Source organism: Mastomys coucha, unplaced genomic scaffold, assembly GCF_008632895.1.
Source record: "Mastomys coucha isolate ucsf_1 unplaced genomic scaffold, UCSF_Mcou_1 pScaffold15, whole genome shotgun sequence".
Lineage (NCBI taxonomy): Eukaryota > Metazoa > Chordata > Mammalia > Rodentia > Muridae > Mastomys > Mastomys coucha.
In genome coordinates, this window is record NW_022196897.1 from 84,052,444 (window position 1) to 84,078,896 (window position 26,453).

The 26,453-nt window shown below is 34.1% G+C and overlaps 2 long non-coding RNA genes across 2 annotated transcripts in view; one reads left to right on the forward strand and one right to left on the reverse strand.

Annotated features, from left to right (window-relative positions):
• LOC116092249 overlaps positions 1–17,174 on the reverse strand; it is a 34,553-nt gene extending 17,379 nt beyond the window's left edge. Inside the window, exons 1-2 of the long non-coding RNA XR_004119177.1 lie at positions 16,965–17,174; positions 14,599–14,678 (exon numbers count right to left, since the gene is read on the reverse strand). This is a non-coding gene — a long non-coding RNA (uncharacterized LOC116092249). The remainder of the gene's footprint in view (positions 1–14,598; positions 14,679–16,964) is intronic.
• LOC116092250 overlaps positions 17,170–26,453 on the forward strand; it is a 51,141-nt gene continuing 41,857 nt past the window's right edge. The window contains exon 1 of the long non-coding RNA XR_004119178.1: positions 17,170–17,215. This is a non-coding gene — a long non-coding RNA (uncharacterized LOC116092250). The remainder of the gene's footprint in view (positions 17,216–26,453) is intronic.

Here is a 26,453-nt window from a genome sequence, read left to right on the forward strand (position 1 = left end):
TTTTAGATTCTGGATGGTTTTGCTCATTTCCTTCACCTGTTTGATTGTGTTTTCCTGTAGCTCTTTAACAGATGTTTGTGTTTCCTCTTTAAGAGCTTCTAGCTCTTTACCTGTGTTCTCCTGTATTTCTTTGAGGGTGCTATTTATGTCCTTCTTAAGGTCCTGTATCATCATCATGATAAATGATTTTATATCTGAATCTTGCGTTTCCAGTGTGATGGTGTATCCAGGACTTGCTATGTTGGGAGAATTGGGTTCTGATGATGGCAAATGACCTTGGTTTGTGTTGTTTATTTTCTTATGCTTGCCCCCTGCCATCTTGTTAACTCTAGTGCTACCTGCCCTTGCTAAATCTGACTGGAGCCTGTCCTTCCTGTGATCCTGGTGATACCTCAGAATAGAATTAAAAACAAAAAGTGTAATGAGAACCTAACAAGTAGACATGCTTCTATTTGCTATACGACCTAACAAAACTATTTTCAAAGTTGTAGTGATGAAATGTATTCATGCTCTCACTTAATCCAGTGAGACTCTGCATTCATGATTTTGAAGAATGTATTTTTTCAAGTGAATGAAGTTCTTTAGCTGTCTACCTCATTTCTATCAGACTTAGAGAAAAACTTATATCCATATTGTCAACATGAAAATGTTAGACAACAGTCCTGAGAAGTGAAATAGCCAATAAGATCACAAAAGTGTTGGAAAAAGCTATAAAATATGAGCACACACATCAAAACTTAACTTAGTCTGTCACAACATCTCTAATTTAATTCTCAATGACCAAATATGCCTCATGTTAATAAATCGGAATTGGAGTATGTGATCCAGTCGGGATAATTTCAAAGTATTAAGTTATAATTAGAAATGATAGAACTTTATATATTGTGATAGTTATTTAGTGAAATGACAGAATGTGTATGAGTAAGTATGTGTATGCATGTGTGTGTGTATGTGTATGTGTTTGTATTATGTGTGGACATGTGAGTGATGAACATAGATGAGCATAGATGCATATTGTTAGTAGAGATTGACACTCTCTTCCTCTATTCCTGTGCTCTCCGCTACATTGTTGGAGAGAGATCTTTCAGTGAATCCACAGCTCACCTATTTACTGGAGCTAGCTGCATGAGCTCCAGAATCCATCTGTTTCCATCTCCTCTTACTGGGGTTACAGGCAAACAATATCCAGCAGTTCTGATTACATGACTTCTGGGAGTCTGATCCTAGTTTTCACATGTGAGTTGCAAGCGCTTTTCAAACCAAGCCATTTCTTTAGTCCCAGTGTTCCCTTACTCTTAATCCATTCTATACTTGACATTTCTGGTGCGGTGTTTAATTTTAACTTTTAAGGAATAAGAAGCCAAAATTACCAATCAAGTTAGTAATAAAGTAGTTCTTCCTCCTATCTTTATATTATATTGAATTGATCTGAGAGAAATTATTAGGTAGATAAAGCTGGAGATTTTACATTTGCCATCAAATAAATTCTGACAATGAAAATAATTAAACACTAGTGAGTTTCATCCACTATTTCAGAAAATACACTTTTTATTTTAATCTTCAACTTAGTATTTTAGAAATATTTGCTTTACAAAAAGCATAGGCTATCATTTTAGATAAGTAAGACTAATAATTAAACAAAACAAATTATTGGGGAAAAGAATAAATATAACCATTTTCGTGGCAAATTGCCTTGTATAGTATTATAATGTAATGGTTTTCTTCTCTTAAGTGTGAATGTATTTAATATGTATTATTTATAATATTAATATTTGTTTTTTTCCATCATTATCATTAGCTTGACCCATAAATGGTCTGTCTCATTACTGTATCCTCACAGCTTGCTCTGTTTCAAGACCATGCCTGACATTGGCCTTTCTCAGCTTCCCTTCCCTAGTCTTCCCTTTCCTAAGTTAACAAGAACCTTTAGAAATATGAACACTTCATTTTCATGAATTCTGTAACTGCTTACCCAACATTTCCCTTTATAGTACAAATAAATTATTCACTATTTTTAATTTTAATATGTATATTTTAAACTTGATATGCAATATGTGTCACATGCATATGTAATCCATATATATGTATGTATATTATAAAAATGTTACTTTTGTGAACCTTTTAAAATCCATATATTGACAGAATACTCCCTTCTACAATTGTGCCATTTTTCATCTTCATATGAGACCATCTGAGTGACCAAATATCCTAGCATTGCTTTGTCATTTCAGTTATATCTCTGGTCATATCTACATAATCTGCTGAAATTGTCATGTTGCAACTTTCAATTCTTGTTACTTCTTTTTTTTTTATAATTGGATATTCTCTTTATTTATATTTTAAATGTTATCCTCCTTTCTAGTTGCCCCTCAGGAAACTCCTTATCCCATCCTCCCTTCTCCTGCTTCTATGAGGGTGCTCCCAACCCACCCACCTACTCCTACCTCCCCTCACTGACATTCTCCTACACTGGGGCATCGAGCATCCACAGAAACAAGGGCTTTTACTCTCGTTGATGTCTCAAGAGGCCATCCTTTGCTACATATGCAGCTGGAGCCATAGGACCCTCCATGTGGCTGGAGGCATGGGTCCCTTCATGTGTACTCTTTGGTTGGTGGTTTAGTCCCTGAGAGCTCTGGGGGGTCTGGTTGGTTGATATTGTTGTTCTCGCTATGAGATGCTAGCCCCTTCAGCTCCTTCAATCCTTTCTCTAACTCCTCCATTTGGGACCCCATGCTCAGTCCAATGGTTGACTGCAAGCATCCACCTCTGTATTTGTCAGGCTCTGGAGATCCTCTCTGGAGACAGCTATATCAGGCTCCTGTCAGCAAGCACTTGTTGGCATCCACATTAGTGTCTGGGTTTGGAGTCTGTATATGGGATAGATTCGCAGGTAGTCAGTCTCTGGATGGCCTTTCCGCATTTCCTCCTATGAATATTTCATTTCCACTTCTAAGAAGAACCGAGGCATCCACACTTTGGTCTTCCTTTTTCTTGAGCATCATGTGGTCTGTGAATTCTATCTTGGATATTCAGAGATTTTGGACTAATATCCACTTATCAGCGAGTGTATACCCTGTCTTTTGTTTTGTGATTTGGTTACCTCACTCAGGATGATATTTTCTTGTTCCACCCATTTGCCTAAGAATTTCATGAAGTCATTGTTTTTAATAGCTGAGTAGAACTTCATTGAGTAAATGTACCTCCTTTTCTGTATCCATTCCTCTGTTGAGGGACATCTGGGTTCTTTCCATCTTCTGGCTATTATAAATAAGGATGCTATGAACATACTGGAACATGTGTCCAGGTTATAAGTTGGAGTATCTTTTAGGAAAATGCCCAGGAATGGTACAGCTGGATACTCAGATAATACCATGTCCAGTTTTCGGAGGAACCCCCAGGCTGATTTCCAGAGTGGTTCTACCAGCTTGCCATCCCACTAACAATGGAAGAGTCCTCTTTCTCCACATCTTTGCCAGCATCTGCTGTCTCCTGAGTTTTTGATCTTGGTCATTCTGACTGGTATGTGGTGGAATCTCAGGGTCATTTTGATTTGAATTTCCCTAACGATTAAGGATGTTGAACCTTTCTTTAGGTGCTTCTCTGCTATTTGATACTCCTCAGTTGAGAATTCTTTGTTTAGCTTTGTACCCCATTTCTAATAGGGTTATTTGATTCTCTGGAGTGGAACTTCTTGAGTTTTTGCTTATATTGGATATTAACCCCCTATCGGTTGTAGGATTGGTAAACATCTTTTCACAATCTGTTGGTTATTGTTTTGTCCTATTGATAGTGTCTTTTGCCTTATAGAATCTGTAATTTTATGAGGTCCCATTTGTCTATTGTTGATTTTAGAACATAAGCCATTGATGTTCTTGACCAACCTGTATATGCCTCACAAATTGTTTCATAAAGCTATAGTTTTCTCTGAAAAGTATTAAGAAATTTTTGTCTGTAGCATGACAATGTTAAAGACAGTTGTAAAGTATACCAGATATAAAATGATTAACAAGGTTTGAGCTTATAATTATCAGCAAACATGAATACTGAGTGAAGAAGGAGAACACACCTATCAGTTATTTTCTGCAATATGCTTATATGAACAAATCACTTGTTTTGAATATTCTATCTTTCAGAATAGTAATGGTTTTCTTGTAAAAACAAAAAACAAAACAAAACAAAACAACAACAACAACAACAAAACCCTACTCATTTGAAACCTAGGATTTTCATATGTTTAAATAGATCTTATTCATTGTTATGGATAGTATCTCAATGTCTTGATAGTTGGCAATCTAAGTATTTGTGCAAGTCAAATGCATTCCTCTTAGAAAGTACTTATAAATTCTAGTCATGGTTGATTATATTCTAATAGATGGCTGACATAATGTATGAATGATAAAACAATCAAGATAGACCATCTACCCTTGTCCATTTTATACTGTGACAGCTCAGTGTTACCTACAAATAGAGTTCACCTGCTTCTTAATAACTGCTAAAGGTAGACTAAGAACATAGAATTTAACCTAATCAGCTTTTTTACAAAAAAGGATAATTTACTGTTCTAGAGATATGTGACTAACATGTCCAAATTTTAATTTTTAACTGAGATGCTCAGTTCAATCTCTATAATTCACTATTCCTTTTTTTCCCTGCAGTATCTCAAGCACAGATGATAAGTCTGACACATTTAAGGTGATTGGAATATTTCTGTTGTATCAATTGAAAGAGATGTGTGCCTGTTCTGGGATGACTCACTACTGTCATTTTGGAAACCAAACAAGACATCCAGCAAAGGCTAACCATTAAACATTGATTTTTAAAAATGAATAACTCAGTGAATAAAAGCATAAAACAAGCATCTCTATTTTGCATCAAATTTTTCTTTCCTCTTTTAAGCATTTTTAGTAGGGAGAGGCTTCCTACCATATTTTAAAGATTTACATAGGTAAGTAAATAGTTTTCACTATACATGTTGCATTTATTCCCATTAACTATGAGATAAATGATGTTTGGAGTAAACATATAATACAAACCTTGCTGTTAGAGATGCATGTCTCTCTAGTTATTGAATTTTATCTGATATGTCCCCCTGGGGAATGTTTCCAATGGTACTAAAGGCTCAACTTAATTGGTTTGGAATTATAGTTGTTTTAGGGTTGAAATCCAAAGGACATCTAAACAAATTCATGAAATTGTTCAGTCAGAAAGCAGCTTTGAATAGATACTTATTCTGATTTCAATGTGTAAAATCCTAAATCATACCCAGGGGTATGCTTCATAAAGCAAAGTTTGAACAGCAGCAATATCACTACCCACTTGAGAAGAGTAAAGTCTAATGCCAAGACCTGCCTCAGATTTCTAATTCTTTACCTTGTGTTTAACAAGCAATGTACAGTAATCTGGTAGTGACATATTTTTGCAAAAATACAGCCAAAATGAAATTCAAAATTGTGTAACATATTCCAGTGATAAATGGGCACAGAAGTAATATGGAACTAAAGTGGTAAGGATTTTGATTCTATACAAAAGTATTATAACGTGACACATATATTACCATATAGAGCTATCTTCCATTGAACCAATATCAAAGTATCAAAATATAACAGAAAAAGTAAGTTTAGTAAGAAAAACTTATTTTCATATAAAACTACAGTAATATAAACAGGAAAACAAAAATTCTAACCAATAGTTAACATACCTTTGAGGAAAGGCTCACTCCCTACTATCACCAAATGTGCTGAACACTGATAAATATGAAAAGTACTTTTTATATGATCTACTTAAAAATACCTTGAGTATTCTGCTATCTCTGATATATTATTAACAATGAAAATATTGAAGAAGGAAGACAACTCTACATTAATTAGAAACATAACAAGGTGTTTTGCTTTTAAAAATGTTAGTTGCTTAAATGGAAATAAAATCTGAAGTTTAAACTCTTAAAACTACAGACCAAGCGTATTGGCAGATTTGTATTGTAAGACTCACAGTTCACAATCTGCAAGCTCCAAGAGAATCCCTAATGTACAGTACCCTCTCTATTAATAACCAACCACACAGACAGGGAGACAGATGGATGAATTAAAGATTGATTTAAAAATAAGTAAATCTATGTTGTTATTTAGAAAATGATTTACTGTAGAGCTTGCATGTATAATTGGGTAAAGCAATTATAACATCAATAGCCATTGCTTTTTATTATAAAATATAATACAGAAATAGAGATAGAAAATAAAAACAAACTAATAAACTAAACAACTTAAGGGATACCTAAGTTTTCAGGAGGTAAAAGTAATTGAGATCAAATCTGATGACCTAAGTTGGATCCAGGGGACTCACATAGGATAAAAGGAGAACTGATTAATGCAGATAACCTCTGATAGCCACATGTTCCTCTTTCCATGTATACACACAATAAAACAATAAGTATGACTTTAAACATTAGAAAAATCACAAATGTTACATAGGTATTTTGAAATGTATGGGATTAAGTTTAAGAAAATAATTTATTCTGCCTATTTTTTAATAAAAAGAAATTTGAAATATTGAAACATCTTTTTCTCGTGATTTTCTAATTTTTAAAAATTCCATATAAAAGCATAAAAATAATTTTTACATCTAATAAGCACATGGTTGAGTTTAACAGCTCTGAACTCAAGAGGAAATTTGATCAAATGTAGAAAGAGATGTAAAAAACAATGTTCACAGTGATGGTATTTGTTATAGAAAATTGCAAAGAACTGTGTCTATCCTTCTCAAAGTTAGGATATGAACTATAAACTTAATCTATCTCTTGCAACACACTGAAGATCAGGTTAAAACCAAATTAGTATTTCATTGCCATGAAACCAAAAGAAAAAAATAGTTTCTCATTTCTAGGATGTCATGTCCAGTATGGCCTTGATAAGCTCAGAAGACATTGTTCCTGTCTGTAGAACAGGCCCAGTAGGTGTGGGCCTCCATCAATGTAGATGGCTGCTGTAGATATAAGATTTGTTTTTATAATAATGTACATATTATCATAATCCTTCAAGACGAATATCTTCCTGGTTAATGTCAATGGGTTCATGATAATCAAAGACAATCTGAGTCCAGGAGGTGAAGATGTGGCCATTGTCTCAGAAAAATGCTATACATGAGACCTTTAGGTCAGCCCTTAAGGCAGTAGAAAGAAACTCTAAAATCATGAGTTCAAAAATGTATAATTTCTCAACTATGCAAACACATAAGGATAAAATATGAATTACATAAGGATCTTCACAGATCTAAAGGGACAGCAAACGCTCTACTAAGTATCAGAATTATACTAAGGAAGGAGAAAGAGATTTTAGGAATGCTGATATAAAGGCAAAATGGGACCCAATTAAGTTGTAGCTGTTGTTGTTTGTTTGTTTGTTTGTTTGTTTATGCTTACAAGTGCAAGCAGATTCTTGAGTTCAGAGTCAGCCTAGGACAGAGCTAATTTAGGTCCAGTTGTGTTCAAAACGGTAATCTCAGTACAAGGTTCTATGCAGCTATGTTTACAAAGGCAGGCAGACCTCTGAATTTAAAAAAAGAAAAAGAAAAAGAAAAAAAAAAGCTCAGAATACCCAAGATAGAATTCACACAACAAATGAAACTCAAGAAGGAAGACTATAGTATGGATATTTCGGTCCTTTTTAGAAGGGGGAATAAAATAGCCATGGGAGGAGATACAGAAACAAAATGTGGAGCAGAGACTGAAGGAAAGACCATCCAGAGACTGTCTCACCTGGGGATCCTTCCCATATACAGTCACCAAACTCAAATACTGTTGTGGATCCCAACAAGTTCTTGCTGACAGGAGTCTGATATAGCTGTCTCCAGAGATTTTCTGCCCGTGCCTGACAAATACAGAGGTGGATGCACTCAGCCAAACATTGAACTGAGCACAAGGTCCCCAATGGAGGAGCTAGAGAAAGGACGAAAGGAGCTGAAGGAGCTTGTAGCACCATAGGAGGAACAACAATATGAACCAACCAAAGAGTACAGATGGAAGCACCCATGGCTCCAGCTGCATATGTAGCAGAGGATGGCCTTGTTGGGCATCAATGGGAGGAGAGGTCCTTGGTCCTGAGAAGGCTCCCTGCCCCAGTGTAAGGGAATGCCAGCGCAGGGAAGCTGGCATGGTAGATTGGTGAGCACCAGGAGGTGGAATGAGATAGTGGGTTTTTGGATGGGAAATCAGGAAAGGGGATAACATTTGAAAAGTGAAAAAAGAAAATAATAAAAAAAAGAAAGAAAGAGAGAAAAAAAGAATGTACTTGTTCTCCTTTAGCTAAGAGTCAAGGGGCTAATGTTGTCATAGAATGTTGATTCTTGGGATGGTCAAAAGGGAACCTGAAATAACTGAATTGATATGTAAACAAGAGGTGGGCTTTAGGTCTGCATAAGATGATTTAGCCGAAAGTGAGAGCAGTTCTCTATTGTTTTTTTTTTCCCAGTGAGAGCTGAGCTATCTGGAGATTTCTGCAGAGGAAACACAGCTCTTAAAGAATTTTTTTCTAACAGTATTTCTGATTTTTGTTCAGAAAATATATGGTGAGAGAACACAGCTCTTTTAGAATGTTTTATAGCTCTTTTATAAATTTTTTCCCTAGTACAGTTTCTGACCTTGGTCAGAAATCCCAAGAATTACTTAGAGAGCAAACACAGCGCTTTTAGAATCTTTCCTAGCATCTATACAGAGAATGTCTGAAGAGCAAAAATATCTTGATTAGAATTTTGGGTTTTTTGTTTGTTTGTTTGTTTGTATTTGGCTTTCTGGTTTTGATTGGAAAACCCAAGAATTATTAAGAGGACTGAGGGGCTGAGACAGGCTGACTCCATGACAGGCTTCAAACTGGAAATTCAGGAGACTAGGTCTAAATGAGTAAGTTTAGACAAGTCAAGCTTCCCCAGCAACAGTTTCCAGTGCCACCACCCACCCCCAACACCCCCTACCCATCACCCACCCAACCAACCTCCCCAACTCCCCAGCCTTCTAGCAATGGTTATGGAATGTCCCAAGAGCCCTTGCCAATTCCAGAGATGCCCATACCACTAAACATCTGGCCAAACAATCAAGATAAAAGTCAACTACCCTACTCATGAATCCTCCTAATCTGCTTTAAACTGGACCTGTTAACTTACCTGGACACCTTCATCTGGGGAAATGGTAGACTGCCATATTCTGGACTTCTGCAGAATAAAAACCTCTTTGCTTTTGCATGCTATTTGAGTCTGCGATATTAGTTGTTTGCTTGGTTGGTTGGTTTTTGTTTTGTTTTGTTTTTTTTTGGCAAATTACAAACCCTTATATTACTTTTAAAGTTTTTCTAACAGGGTTTCTGATTTGGTCAGATGATCCAATAATTTATTTTATACCCGCTTTTCTAACCTTGGTCAGTAAACCCATGAGCTATTCAGAGAGCTTTTTAGAATTCTGACTAGCATAAAGAGTTGTCTCAAGCAGAAAGCAAATTGTTTCAACCAGAGAGTTTTTATAATAGCAAGAGAAAGCTATCTACAGCAGAGCAGACCACAGAGAGAAAGGAGTTTGGAAAGTCATCTCAACAGAACATAGGCCACCAGCTTGGACCTGTGATTTGACTCTGACTCTTGTTTTTGCTACTCCCACAAACCCCTTTTCTCAGGAACCCAGACCCAGCTGAGGCTAGTTTCTTGGCACTTTTCCATCATAGTCTTCTTAAATACCTATTAAGTAGTTTTTAGGAAGCATATTTGGCAATTTGATTCGACTGGAAAACACCTAGGAAGTTAGTAACACATGGATCTGCAGAGCTGACAAGCTGTTTAGGTCATGTAGGAAAACAAGTGAAAGATGAACACTTACTCCATATGTATGTGGTCCCATCCAATTGCATGGTGCCCTAGTACACAAAAATGTGAGCATCAGCTTACCAGGCAGGCTTGCTTCCTCTTACTCCATCTGCTTCTTGCTACTCTAAGGTGAACATAGTTTTTCTGACAGTCTCCTTTAATACTCTGTGACAGTAGTCATACTTAGAAATGGATGATGCCAACCATTGACTGAAATCCCTAAACTGTAAGGCTAAATGAATCCTTATTTCCTTAAAGAAATTGCTTCTATTGGGTCACAGTGATAAAAACAACAACAAGCTAATGTAATAAAGCTATCAAGTCCACTAGAAGCAGAGGACTCCTATCATCTTCAGGTCAATCCTTCCTTGTGTTTCTGAATGTTGTTAATCAACAAAGCTATGTCAAAGCAATACATTTCAATATCTTTTCTTTATTTTTCACATTATCATTAATGCATTGTAAATTTCAGTGGGCATTTATTGATTAATCATGTTTCCTAGAACACATTTGACCTGACATTGTATCGTTTTTAACCTGGCCTTTTCCTAGGCCATTTTGACTTGTTCAATTTTTATATTTTCTTTGTTATTATTTTATGTATATATTTTCTAACTCAGATATAAATGGGTTGTTCTTTCCTTAGTCCACTAATATCTTTAACATTAAATTTAATATTTATTTTTCCTCATTATGTGTAGGACATTTTGATTACTAGGTAATGCATGTTATACTTACCTTTGCCTGCTGTCTAGTATGACTTCTTAGGTTTAACTGAAACTTGTTCATGTATTACATGAATGACATTAAAAACAAATATTTTTAGAATAAATAAACTTGTAACAAGGATTGTATAAGCTGTGAGCTGTATCTTTCACAAAAAAATCTAAACATAATTTTCTTTAAAAATTCTCTACTTATACACACCAATAGACATGGTTATAAAATATAATACTTATATACTAAATTAGAATGAAAATAATTTTCAAATTAAGCCATTACATCTTGCAGACTCTAGAAATATCCTATGCACACATTAACATCCATAGTTACTTATGTGATGTTTTCTAGGGATGAAACATTTATTTTTGATAATTTTGGGGCTATAAAATAACATAATTCACTCATTTTGTTTAAATTTTACATTATTGCATGTATATTTGATCTGGTAATTTATCATATTATATTAGCATATCATGTGATAATAATAATAACTTTTCTCTAAAAATAGGCAATGTTATTAAGTAAAAGCACAGTGGGAATTGCACATTTACCAACATTTGCCTTGCAAAAGCATCAGATGTTTCTCTTCCATTCAAATTCGTTTTAGCATGAAAATATTAGTGTCTGTAATACTATTGAATCAACTTTTAGACCTTCTCTGCTTCAAATCATTCTATAGAATAAACCATAGTATTCACTGGTCATGATCTATATTTTGATCAATAGAATTAGAGGAAAGAAAGATGAAACAGAATTTATCATTTTATTATACCACAAATCACTAATAAGGTTTATACAACTTAAGCAGCTAAAATCATGAAAAAATCTGTCTTCTCATGAAAAAATTTGTGGCTTTACTACCAGAGTAAATAATGTTTTGGTAACAGAATAAGGGTAATATAAGCCTTGGAAAATAAATTAGGGAACTTAAACCTCATTATTGAAGGTAATAACATTCAGGCTGCAATGTCAATAGGAATAAATGAATTTTAAAATATTATTTTACTATTTTAAGAAGTTAAAACACTCTTGAACTGTTCAGATTTAAAATAAAATTTTAATAACCTTCTTTATCTCAATGTAGGTAACAAATGAGAGATTAATGCAAATGCTGATTTTTAAGCCTTTCTTAATTCCTCCTATAATATAGTTGCTACAGTCTTAGATGTTGCAACACTAAAATGTACAAAACAGAATTCTTTTTCTTCTTTTCTTCTTCTTGCTATCTCTTTTCTTTCTTCATTTGGTAGCTCTTCTGATTCAGGACACATAACCATGAAATGCATTCTTATTAAATGAGATAATATGACCTAATATTTATTCCTTTTTTAAAATGAGCTGCTATATAATATTATTTTATTTTCTCTTGATAAATTAAATTTCCTTGGGCAAACTATGCCTTCTGCTTAAGCAGTGCACTAGCAATAGTGTTCATATTATCAAGCAACTTTCCCAAAGAAAAATTTTTCGGAATGAAATAATGAATGAGAGATGGGCCATGAATTAAAGACTTTTATGTTTTAAGCATAATCAATTTATTGCTGTAAGAACCTAAAGAATACTATAGATAATTGCTTCTGGACAGAGACTTTATGACCTTGCTTTGTCTTATAATGTATTAATACACTACCTTCAGCTCTCTATTTTTTCCATCCTCATTATCTTTTTTCCTCAATAATATGTCTAAATTACCTTTATATTTAAGTTAAAAAATATTAGTGAGGAAACAATAGATTTTTCAATTGTTGGCATTTCTGGTTTAGGAAAATATCACATATCCTACCCTAGGGCTCTTCCTCAGCTCTCATGTGAACATGTCAATTCTCTACCCACTTGGTAATCACTACACTGTCAAATATTTCTTATTGGTATGCATGTACATGAAAAACTCTGGTTTAAGAACAGTGATTAGAAGGTGATAAGAGAGAGAGAGAGAGAGAATGTGGCTCCTAGACATGGCTCTACAGTTAAAGGCACATGCTATGAGCTATGAAGGTTGATGACCTGGATTTGTTTGATTTAATGCACAAGAAAAAGTTAATAGAGAAAATAAACAATCAGTTTCCAAGGTTTGTTATAGTAGTTTGGATAAGAATGATTCCCAGAGGCTAATACATATTTGGGTGCTTGGATCCCTGTTTGTGGATTATTGGTGAGAATTAGGAGGTGTGGCCTTGTTGGAAAGGATGTGAGTTTAGGGATTACAAAAGTCAGGGCCAATTGTTTTCTGTCTCCATCAGCTGCCTGTGAATAAAATTGAGAGCTGTCTGCTTCTGTTTTATCACCATGCCTTTCTGCTTCCCTCAATGAAGATAAAGAATTAACTCTGTGAAACTGTCAGGAAACCTCCATTTAAAAGCTTTCCTTTATAAGATTAGTCTTAGTCATGGTATCTGTTCACAGCTATAGAATAGTAACTAATAAAGCTGCTCTCTGACCTCTATACAAAGTCCATGGCACATATATGTGTGTTCACATGCACATGCATGTAAATAAAAAGTCAAGATAAATGATAAGAGAACTAAAATATATTAAGATACTTCAGCTCTCTATTTCTTTATTTATTCCACTCCTATTATCTTTTCCACCAATAATTTCTCTAACTATATCTTTATTCTTTAAGGAAAAGATATAGTGAGGAAATTATAGATTTTTCACTAGTTGGTCTTCCTGGTCTGTCTGTGATACTTATTAGTAATTCATCTGAATCATAATATAGCCTTGCTTACTTGCATAATATTCCAAAAATTTCAGAAAAAGAAAACATGTACTAAAGGAACTAAAAAGGGAAATGAAAGGCATGAGCATGAAGTAATAATCCAGGTACTAAAAATATATACTATGAGGCTAATAGCTAATGGATATTCAATAAATTGTGCTGATTAATAAATGAGCTTTAAAAGAAGAGTGATTATTAGCAATTTAATGAAGTGCAATAACCTTATTAAGAAATTAACTGCCTCATTTCTTTCCTTTGGGCATCTCATAAATAATAAATTTATGTTGCATCTACATTCAAGGAGTGTATATAAAACTGAATCCTTAGATATCCTTTGGGAATTAAAAATCTTTTGATTTTCAACTGTCTCAGAACTGATGTGATTTGATTACTCCTGTGCAATATTGATTCCAAATTTTAGAGAATAAAATAAATACCTGAACATATAATTAAACCTTGATTTAAAATAATTTAAATAAATGAAGAAAATGTCTAAATTTGCTTTTATAGAGTAATGTGTTATTAATGCATATATTTGCTTGGCTTTATTAAAAGATATAATTAGTTAAAATAGTGCCTTATATGTGGGTTGTATATCAATACAGATAATCTGGAAAGTACAGTCATTAGACATAAACTAGTTTGTAGAAAACTAAAGAAAATGAAATCAAGCTTTCCATTGATCACTATGAATGAAAATATAGCACATAAATAACCCATTTTATAATAAAACCTTGAATATTTAATGGGTCTTAAAGTAAAATCAGTGTTAGATTATGTAACAATATTTCTACAGCAGCATCTCTTTCATTGTCAATACCCAGAAGGTAACTTGACAGTCATGAGCATGTAAACAATCTTTCATTTGTGGAAATGTTCAGTATGTTGACCATAAAATTCTGTCTTACTAGAGTCCATTGTCATCTTCATCTATAAGTGTGGCAATAAATACCACAGTTAAATATTACCAAGGTGTTCCATCTTCACAAACTAGTATTGGCTGAGGTGAGTAAATTTACAGAGATATAGTTATACAAGATTTATGATCTGATAAAGTAGTTGTTTGGAGATGAGAGCAAAGGTTTTAAGTACAATATGACTAACATATAAGTTCAGGCATTATCCTGATTATAATAGAAATATAATAATTTCTAATAGATAAATAATATCTATAATAATTTATCTAATATAATAATTTTATAATAGAAATATAATAGTTCACCTGGAGTACATGTAAATAGCAAACCTAAACTGAAGGTTTATATGGGGATTACATAGGAACAGTTACATAACACCAATATGTGGCTGCTTACTGTGAAGACATCTGTAAGTCTGTGCAAAGATCCTGAGAGTACTTAGTATGAAGACTGATGACCAGGACAGAGGAATTTTCCTGTAGAGAAAAGGATAATGATGATTTGCTAAGAAAATATTCATTCTATGCTATTGATTCCACAATTCATTGGACCTTTTTATTGAAACATTATGTGGAACAAATATATTTATGACTTGGCTACCAACATTAGCACTGTACCACCAATATATATATATATATATACATATATATGGAAGCAAAAATTCCATAAGGTAAATTTTAAAATACCAAGGGAACCAAGAGTATCATTTTTGTTTGAAAATATGGGGATAATTTACTAAGCTATAAAGCATAATTTCAATCTAGAAGCTGGAAATACAAGCTAACATAGGTAAGAAACAAAATTACTCCCAGGTAAGTGTTGCTACAGACTTCATCAAAGATCATCTCTTTACAGCAAATGGAGATAATCAAACACACAGCTGGACACATTATAGAAAGTAAACTTAATAGGGAGCCAAAGTCCAATGGATACATCTTAGCTCTTTCATCTATGGAAACATTCCAGAAAGATTTTCCAGAAGATTGTAAGAGCCAGAATACCAGGAAGTCAGCAAATATGTAGTCTCTCTATAAATGGTTGTATGAGGAAGACTGGAATAATACTACAAAAGTGTTCATGGTAACATGGAAGGGGGTAAATTTCACAGGGCTCCATACCTAGACAAAAAACTATAGAAAACTAAGGACAGCTGAGAGAAGACTTAACTGTAGGGAGTGGGGCTGATGCTAAGGTCCTGTTTCCCAATTGGTTCTTGATCAATAAAGATTATAGTTAATAATGAGCTGAGCAGAATCGGTGGAACTTCTATGTCCCTGCAGGTAAGCTAGCATATGCAGGGGAGAGAAAAGGAGATTTTTTTATCAGACTTCAAAGGAAAAAAAGGCTACCATGTCAAATCTAAGGGTGGAGTAGCCACTGGCCACTTCGCTGACTGGGCCTGGGTTAACAACTAAAGCTAATGGAAGATTTAGGATAGTGAGCTTGGACTAAACATAACTGAAGAACTAAAGTTGAGGGTAAAATTAGAGTGCTGAGCTCAGAGTATTGGGAAGAGCAAGCTAGCTGCAGGAGATTAGAAGTGCCCAGAAATTGATCTAGTAACACAGGTTGAAAAATAAGCTAGTGTATGTGTGGGTGTTTCCTCAGTAGATCTGAGGGAACCTCAGGCTGAGGGCTGAGGGCTAGTACCTCTGTTCACTGGATCTTAAAGTGGGGTAGCAAAAACTACATGCTACATTTAACCTCTTCCAGAAATGAGCCCTCTTATTTGTTGTCCTGTGTGTAGTTTTCAGCCTTGAAGCCATATTCATAGACAGAACAAATCACTCAGCATGTTGTATTCACATGATTATACATACTTATAAAACACACACACACAACACACACATTTAACAATAGTATTAATAATAAAAAATAATGTAGTCAAATTGAGAGTTGGGGGAATGGCAGGGAGGGTTTATCCATGTGAGGGGGGGAAGAGGGAAGAGTAATTCAATTCTCTTTAAATTAATAATATATTATAAAATAATATAAAACCTGTAGTCCATGACAATGACAAAACTGAGTCAAGTTCAATCATACAAACTTATAATACTCTAACTTTCTATAGAAAAAAATAGTAACTCATACCTCTTCCCTACCCCCTTGTCTCCACATGGATGTCCATACCCCTACCATCCCACCTGACCTCTAAACTCCTTGGGGCTCCAGTCTCTTAAGGGTTAAGTGCATCATCTCTGAATGAACACAGACCCAGCAGTCCTCTACTATATATGTGTTGGGGTCTCATATCAGCTGGTGTATGCTGCTTGTTTGGTGGTCTAGTGTTTGAGAGATCTAGGGGGTCCAGATTAACTGATACTGCTGGTCCTCCTAAAGGGTTAGGTGGAACAGTTGGAGGGTAGATGCTAGGTGGATGGGGAAAATAAAATATGGAGTGTAAAAGAATAAATACATTTTTAAAAAAGGAATATGTATCTGTATGTGTATATGTATATGAGTATAAATTATACATACAGACATATAAATGCATCTGTATGTATATATATTACCTTCTCACTCCTTTGCCCTTCCACATGAATGTTCAAATTATCTTGTATTATATTTCCTTCAAAGAAATTATTATAATATGCCAATGTTACTTGTTTTAGATGTAATAATTTCATACCTTCTATGATAATTTTATCTATATATCTATATTAGCTCTAATAATAGATATCATATACATATTCCAAAAAAGAGCAACGGTTTGATCAATTGTGAGTAGATAGGTTATGTGGTTTAATCAACTAAAAAATTACTTATTCATTTGAAGAGATTGAAAGTATTGGCAAAACTATTTCTTTCCAAGTACATCCTCTTGAATTTCATGTAAAAGCAAAGGTTATTTTATCAAAAACTGGGTGAAATGTGGCCCTCATGTAAACTAGAAAACAATTTGAAAACATTCTAATCTTGTTCTAGAATCTAGAATGTAGACACTTTGAATAAGTTAGAATGTTTGAGCTCTCAAATCAGATATTTAGCTGAAGATCTTTAGAAACAAAATGTTGTAAGTATTGTGTGGCTTGTCTTGAACTCGTATAGTACACTGCAAAAAGAGAGAAATTGAGAATGAAAGTATAATGATAAGAAAGCAGAGGGACTGGAAAGATTTCTATGGTGAATGGAATAAGAATGGTCCCCATAGACTGATAAATCTGAATAGTTGGCCAACAGGAAGTAGCACTATTTGAAAGGGTTAGGAGGTGTGGCCTAGTTGGACAAAGTATGCCACTAGGGTCCTTTGAGGTTTCAAAAAGCTCATGCTAAGCAGCTTGCTGATATGGACGTAGAAATCTCAACTACTTCTTCATCTCCATACATGTTTGCATGTCTCCATGCATCCTAACCTTAATGACTATTGACTGAACTTCTGAAACTGTAAGCAAGTCTCAATTAACTCCTTTTCATTTTAAAGTTGCAGTGAACCTAGTATTTCTTCACAGCAGATCACTGACTGAAACAAGGCTTCTGCAGTTAAAAGCACCTGATATTTTTGCAGAGAACCTATTTTCAACTTCTAGCATGGCAGTACATATACTCACATCCCTAACAAACACAAATGCACAATGGCTCACAACTAGAAATAACTTCATTTCCAGGATATACAAGAGCTTTTTCTTCTTTGGTACCAGGCATACATACACATGCATATAGTAGAACATTTTTACTCAAGATAAGTAAATAAATAAATCTTTTTAAAAGTATGTAGTAATATTAAGAACCTTTATAAATAAATCTCTTTTAAAAAGGATATTGTGATATTAAGAATTTTTTCTAACACTATTAAAAATGTGAACATGTTCATTTGTGATTGTAAAGATTTGTTGTCAAAATAAGATTTAATCAATAGGTTAGTATAAATCTGCTCATTTTGTATAAATATTGCTACTTATCAAAGAAATTATAGAATGATCCAAAACACTCAGAGGTCTTTGAGGAGGCTCTCTGTTCTCTGAAAACCATAATTTCAAGCAAGATAGTTTTCTTACTGCAGTTCCTAACAATGCTTCCAGGTCTCATTCTAAAATTCTAATAAATGACATTTTAAAATGTATATTTCTGCATACATTCTGATTATTCCTTTTAATATTTGCTCTACAAACAGATTATATCAGTTTTCTTCTTTATGAGTTTTCTTATAATTTTTCTTTAATGCTTATATCAATCACATCCTACATTCTTTTTATAAAAACCTAGATATTGTCTTACATGTACTTGTAAAATGCATTCTTTGATTCTTCTTTCATCACATATCACATCCCACATTCATTTTCCTCTCTCTATCCTTTCCCCAACCTCTACCCCACACCCTTTCCCCCCCAGATCAATGCTCTCAGCCTCCCATCAGAAAAGAGCAGGCATTCTGGGTATTTCAACCAAACCCAGCATTATAAGCTACAATAAGACCAGGCATAGACCATCACATCAAGGCTGGACAATGTAATCCAGTAGGAAGAACTGATCCTACTATAGGAGGGAAGGGGTCCCACAAGTAGGCAAATAGTTAGGCACAGCTCCTCCTACTGTGAGGATTCCTACAGAACCACGAACTACTTAGCCATAGCATATATGCCTCAGAACCTAGGTCAGACACCTAAAGGTTTTCTGATCTCTCTAAGTTCCCCTTAGTCCTGGTAGGTAGATTCTATGACTATGTTCTTGTGATATGTTCCTGACACCTCCTATCCTTCCTCACCCTCTTAATCCTTTCTCCCAAAGCTCTAATTAATGCTTGGATATAGTACTCTGAATCCATTCCTATTTGTTTTTTAATGAAGTCTCCCTTGTCTCTTTCATGATGATACTGCTGGGTTCTAGTCTCAGCAAACTCTGAATCCAGAATTAACTGTATGTAATTTGGGGTTGGGTTGGTGTTCCAGTCCTTCCACTTGAGACCTTACTTGTTCAGAGAAGTGATTCAGTCTCTGTGTCTTCTATTACTACAAGTTAACAGAGAATATAAAATGTCATGGGGGTAATTCTAATAAAGCAATTGAAAGACCTGTGTGATAAAAGCTTCTCATGTTTGAAAAGGAAACTGAAGAAGATATCATGGATCAGTAGGATTAACATAGTAAAAATAGCCATCATACCAAAAGCAATCTATAGACCTAAAGAAATCGCCATCAAAATTCTAGAATAATTCTGTACAGATCCTGAAAGAGTAGTATTCAGCTTCATATGGAAAACAAAACAAAAGAAAAAACAGGATATTGAAAATAATCCTATACAATAAAAGAATATTCAGAGGTATCACCATCTCTGACCTCAAGCTCTACTACATTTCTATAGCACTAAAAACCACATTATATTAGTATAATAGACACATTGATCAATGGAATTAAATTAAAGGCCCAGGCATAAATTCACATGCATATGAACAAAAGATTTTTGATAATTTTTTTGAGAAATATACAATGGAAAAATAAAAACATCCTCAAAAAATGGTGTTAGTCTAGTTGGATATTGGTAAGTAGGGATGAAAATACATCTCTATGACCTTGAACAAAATGCAAGCCTAAGTGGATCAAAGACTTCAATATTAAACCAGACACTTTTAAAAGTAAAAGTAACTTTTATTTGTCAATGAAATTGTCTTTTACGGGGGTTATTGCTGAATAAACTCACCCTTTGTCATTCTTCTGAACTCTACCTAGCTGGTTCAACTCAGTTGTTATGGCTCAAACTCCTCTTCAAGCTGATTGACTTAAACCAGCTTTCCAATCTTCTAGTTTTTTCTTATTCTCTGGTTTGTTCCGTCTTCATTTGTGAAATGTCTCTGTAAAAGTGTCCAGTAAAACTACTTCCTCTTCTTCCACTTCCTCCCCTTCACCATGCTGCTTTCTTAAGTCACTTCTCCTTCCTGTGCTGTTCTGAGCTTCTGAGATTGGGCATATCTTATTTTTAATTCATTCTGTCAACCCTTTCTCATTCATCACTTTGTCTGCCCCTCAATTATATATCATTTTCTAATAAGGCTGCTTCATTCTACAAGCTAACTTTACTTTTAATGTTTGGGAATAAAGCTGTGTTCTAAGGACCAGTCTGTGTTCTAGCCAGAGAGGCTAAATGTATTTCATTCCAGCCACATCACAGAGAACTAGAAGGTGTTTGGATGCAATCCCTTTCCAGAGCAGTCATTTGGCTGGATTAAAACTCTTCTACAGAACCTGATAGAAGAGAAATGGAAAATTGCCTAAATGCATTGGCCACAAGACATTTTCCTGAAGAGAACACTAACAGTTCAGGAACTAAGATCAACAATTAATAAATGGGACTTCAGCAAACATAAAGGCTTCTGTAAAGAGCATTACCAATAGGACAAAATTACATCCCACACAATGGGAAATGATATTCCCCAGAGAACTAATATCCAAAATAAAGAAAGAAATTAAGAAAGTAGGCTTCGACAAACATGAGATATAGACCTAAAGAGAAAAATCTCAATAAAGGAATCTCACTTGGTGGAGAAACTCTTAAAGAAATGTTCATCATCTTTTGCTATCAGGGAAATCGAAATCAAAACAATTTTGAGATTCCATCTCACAACTGCCAGAATGGTTAAAATCAAAACGAAAGTGACATCTCATGCTGGCTGAGTATGTGGCCCACAGGGGATGCTCCTCCACTGCTCATGGGAGTACAACCTTATACAGCCAATTTGGAAGTCAATATGACGGTTTCTCAGAAAACTGGAAGTTATACTAACTTAAGACATTGCTCTACCACTACCATTACTACTACACATACCAAAACGTGCTTTATTCTATCATAAGGAAAGCTGTTCAACTATGTTCATAGCAGTTTTATTCATAATGGCCAGAAACTAGAAACAACCTAGCTGTCACTTAACTGAAGTATGGATAAGAAAACTCAGTACACAGTGGAATATCGTGTTACAGAATACAGAAGCTAAGCAACAAGAAAAGGTTAAGGGGGATGCAAGGATCTCCCTTAGAATGGGAAATAGAATAGATATTGTGGTTGGACCTGGATGGATGGGGTTGGGAACAGGTATAGGAATGTAAGAGCAGGAGAAAATACTGAGAGAAATGACTAGAATTTAGGGATATTTCAGGAGTGAGATAGAAACGTAATGAGATGAAAGCTCAATGGAGTTTATGAGAATAGCCTTAGTAAATCACACTGTAAACTCTAGCCATGATCTATATTTCTAACCATTTTTACCCTTTGAAGAGCTAGTAGTACCATTGTCTTGCTTTTTGGAATAATGTTTCGGTTGGCTTTTGATGCCATAATAAACTGCTAACAATTTAATGACTCAGATCTGCCAAATTTTATTGTCTTTCATTTTGGAAAACAAAAAATCCAAGGCATACACTGGGGCTCTGTATGTTTTAAGAGCTAGCTCCCTGTGGATGGCCATCTCTTTGCTTGACCTCCGTGGCAGAAAAGGAAAGAAATCCAGTGTTCTAAGACCCTTTCTTAGACAGATATCAAGGGATTAATCAGTAGCTACACATTTACTTTAATTACCTCAGAAGACTCTGTGACAAAATACAACCACAATGATGTTTAAGGCCTCAAAATGTGCACTTTGAAGGGACACAATTAAGTTTTATTACAATCTACCAAAGCCATGGACATCCTAAATACTCATCAACTTTTAAACAAAAGGATGGACTCTTACTTATTCTGGCAAAAGATAGTTTTATTCTTGAGAAAAAGAAAATAGCATATGCAGACTGGGAGACATGAAGTTAATTTAAGTTCAGGAAACAAATATTTTCAAGCATACACACTTAGTTGCCTGCTCCTTTCTTAGAACTTTGCCCTTGTATTTGTTTTTAGGAAAAATCCTAATGCATAGTTATTGAAAAAGCAACAAAAGAAAATACTTTTTTTCTTGTTGTTTTTCGTTTGTTTGTTTTTTGAGACAGGGTTTCTCTGTATAGCCCTGGCTGTCCTGGAAGTTACTCTGTAGACCAGGCTAGCCTCAAACTCAGAAATCTCCCTGCCTCTACCTCCCAAGTGCTGGGATTAAAGGCATGTGCCATCACTACCCAGCAAAAATATTTTATTTTACTGATCAGAGAATGACTAAAATAGTATCACCAACAGATCGCCTGAGAGCTATCTTTAATATTTTATTTATTTGTGACATGACATTAAATTTAACTTGGATGTTAATGTCATTCAATTAATGTGAACAAAGCACCAACTAACTCTAGATAATTCATTACTTGAGTCACTAATTTTTCTCTAAAACAGAATGTAAGCAATGAAAGAATCAACACAGAATAAACCAAGGTATTAAAAAGGGGAAAGGAGAAAACAATGCCTTTAAAAAAAGATATCAAGTAACCAAAAGTAATCAAACAAACAAAAGTAAAGCAAAACAACAACTGACTAAGGTAGATCAAGAATAAATATGTTATCACTTTAACCTTTTAATCAATTAAGGAAGCCTTTGTGATCAGTTAAGCTTTTTATTTACTTCAGAAGTATAACCATAGGTAAGCTGTTCATAGACTTATATATACAAACCCTCATATAGGTTACCCTAATAAAACTCAACTAAATAGCAGAGAAAGAAAAAATGAACTAGAAAAATAAAATGATGGACTAATAATTATTAGAGCGAAAATGAACAAAATTTATAAAAACTATTTGGAGAAGAAAGTTCTTTCACAATATATAAAAATCTATGAAGTTAGTATTATATTTTACAAAATCAATATTAAAATCAAGAAAATAATTGAGTTAAAGCCACAAGCTTCCTACATTATTTTTTATGTAAACATTTATGACTTGTCAAATCACCAACTATATCCATGGTTACAATGAAATATTTAGCTGTCAAGGTGTCAAGAATCCTACTTCTTCCATGAGATCTACTAAAGCCTGACCCAGCAATGCTTTTCTCTATATTTCTCTATACTATATTAAAAAATAAAACAAAACATACCAAAAAAATAAGTATCTTAAGAATAAGCATAGGACATGAAAATTTTAGAGATTATCCAAGATAATGAGGATGAAGATCCCTTATTGGAAGCAGAGAACATTTGGAAAGATGTGAGTTCAGAATAGACCAGCCAGAAAAAGTATCAGTATTTGTAAATATTGAAAAAGATACTAAACATTTAAGAGGTAAGTTAATATATTAATGCCATTTATTGAAAATAAAGTAGTCTTTAATTTTTTGAAATTGTCTAAAAATTTCAATAGATATTAATATATGGTGAACACCAGTTTGGCTTTAGCATACTATAACATACAGATGATTTATTTTGTTTTAATGTTGTTTCAAAATGAAGAATGTATACATTGTCAACAAATTTCTAATAAACATTTTCAGTTTTCTTCTTTCATCATAAGTTATATACTACAAATTCCTTCTGTATGATAAATGAACTATCCACTATGAGTATGTTTGTCTTTGTTTTAATAGACTGTCTTCAATTACTATTTTATGTGTATTGCCAGTTGAAAATGAATGCAGAAGCAGGTAGATTTGGATCAGAAGAATGAGACCACTTTTAACTTCCTAGCAAATGTAATAAAAGCCTGGCATACATAGGGAAAGTCCATCCAATAAACAAACAAGCAAAAATAGAACAATATGTTTTTGCCTCTTGCTACTATAAATAGTGAGAATGGGATTGTAGAAATCTACTACTTGAAAACCTGAAAATGAGAGGAATATTTTATGATTTTTTCATCACAAATTTTAAAATTCTGAGCTTATACTATAATTACATCATTATTTCCCTTCTCTTCCTCTTTCTAAATCTTCCTATGTACCAACACTTTTGCAATTTTTCAAGTTTATTAGAATGATAAATGCTCATTTTTACTTGTTTTTAGAATAATTGTATTTTAGCCAATTTTTGTTCCATCTTTTTGTATGTATTTCATTTAAAGCTTATATTCATACAAATTTAGAATTTGACTTAAAATCAAATTACATCTGAACTAATTATGAAATACATGTGAGTTGAATAAAATGAAAAATTATTATAGTGATCTGATATAGATAAATTTCCTTATACATCTTGTTTGAAAAACTATAGTCTGATGGTTTTATAGTATGGTTCAGGATGAGAATTTGTGATAAAATTGTTCAAACCAATGTTGTGACCTTTTCTATTAATTAAACAGCTCCAGTAGCCTTGTGTGATGTTAATTTTATACTTTATTATTATATTCAGATTCGAAACCATATAGCAGATATGATCATTTCTATTTAGTGCCCAATTCAAGTATGATTTACTTAGTGTCACATATATACACACAGAAAAAGAGAGAGAGAGATACAGAGACAGAGAGAGAGAGAGAGAGAGAGAGAGAGAGAGAGAGAGAGAGAGAGAGAGAGAGAGGAGAGAATAAAAAAGAGAGGTGGAAAAATAGTTGAACTCAGTACCAGGGAAAAATATCAATTTATAATCAAACCTTAAAAGTCACCTTAAAAATGTTTAAAGACTAGAAAACTTGAGCAGTAAGTATCGTTTTCACTGCAAAGTCTACTTCAGCAGCATTCATAAAAAGTAAATGCAGGCATACATTATGCAGAAGTATTTCTGACAAGCTATATAAGTCATATCCTATTTTCTCATTGACTGTAAAATAAATTCCAAGAGGCTTTAAAAGCACATGGAAATTATTTTAGAAGGCTATAGTCCTTAAGACTTATTTTTGCGTTCTTAAATACTAGGCAGAAGCCTAGGTTACAAACATCAAAAATCAATTCTAATGTATTTTAGCATAAAAGGAGTTTATAAAATGTATGTTGGGTAGTGCTGAGAAGTGTGGAGGTATGTGAAACCAGCATAGAATATGAGCAAGAATGGCAAAAGCAAGATAGCAGTGAAGTGTAGAGCTGCTGTTATAGTCTGGAACTATTATGTCAAAGGTGTTCTTTCCACAGTGTGTCTAATGTACTGCATGTGTCTGTTCTGTTTCAAACTATTTCTACACTTTATGTTCAATGACTTGCTATTCAGTTTTAGTACTCAAGAAAAAGTCAAATACATACTCAAAGAATTTTAACTTACCCAGAAAGTTAAGGCACAAAATATATCTTACACTCATGGCTTCTCTATTGGAAGAATGTTCTGTATCTATGAAAATACTTGAAGACAAATAGGGCCAGAAGTTAGTGAATTCATCTGCTGACAGCTAAAGGTTGACAACTTTCATAGTATCCTGCTCCCATTCTCTTACTTCAACAACTAATCATTTTTAAATTAGCTCACGTCCCAATACAGAACAACAAAAACAAAACCTTTAATTGCCTTTGATGTATTGAATAATCTCAGCTTTTACTGATTCATCTTTCAATTTTTCATATATTTTTCTTTAATAGCACAGACATTCATAGTCATTAATATAAATGCTATCTGAAGTATATTGCTATGCTTTTGTGTCCATCTGTCTGTGAAGCTGTTAACATATACTCAAGCAGAGAGGTGGGGAAGACAGAGGGAGAGGAAGAAGGAGAGGGTGACAGAAAACATAATGTGAACTGTCCAAAGATTCTGCCTCTATGTAATTGAGGGTTAGTTTTGCCCTGTGGGGTAAAATGGTCTCTCATGTCCCAATTATTTAATTAGTCTTACCTATTGACAAGGGCTGAATAAACAAAATTATTTCATAAGATTTACTTTCTAGCAGCAAAAAGAGGGAATAAAAGTTACCATGGGACTCTCATTACAAGGGTCTTTCTTTGATGATCATACATCCTGCATCTTGTCAAGTTGTCAGAAACTAAACGTATCAGCATATACTGTAGGTTCTCCTCAGAGAAAGGCAGACTTTTTAGAAGAATTGAATAAGGCTAGATGTCATCCTATTCAGTTTGCTTCTCTTCTTTCTAAGATTCAAGTTTTACCTATTTTTCATGGAACTAATAACTATGTAGACTTCCAATAATAATTATCTTTTTTGACAAAATAAGTTCTATTGTTTTAATTCATTTGCAAGTTTTTCTTTAAAACAATCAGACCCCTCCATGTGCAGTCCGTGGTTGGTGGTTGAGACCCTGGGAGTTCTGAGGGTACTAGTTAGTTCATAGTTGTTTGTCCTAAGGGGCTGCAAACCCCTCAGATCCATTGGTCCTTTCTCTAACTCCTTCACTAGGGACCCTGTACTCAGATCAATAGATGTCTGTGAGCCTCCACATCTGTATTAGTCAGGCACTGTCAGAGCGTCTCAGGAGACAGCTATGTTTAGGCTGGCTTGCCCTTCCTTCAGTCTCTGCTCCATAGTTAATCTCTGCAACT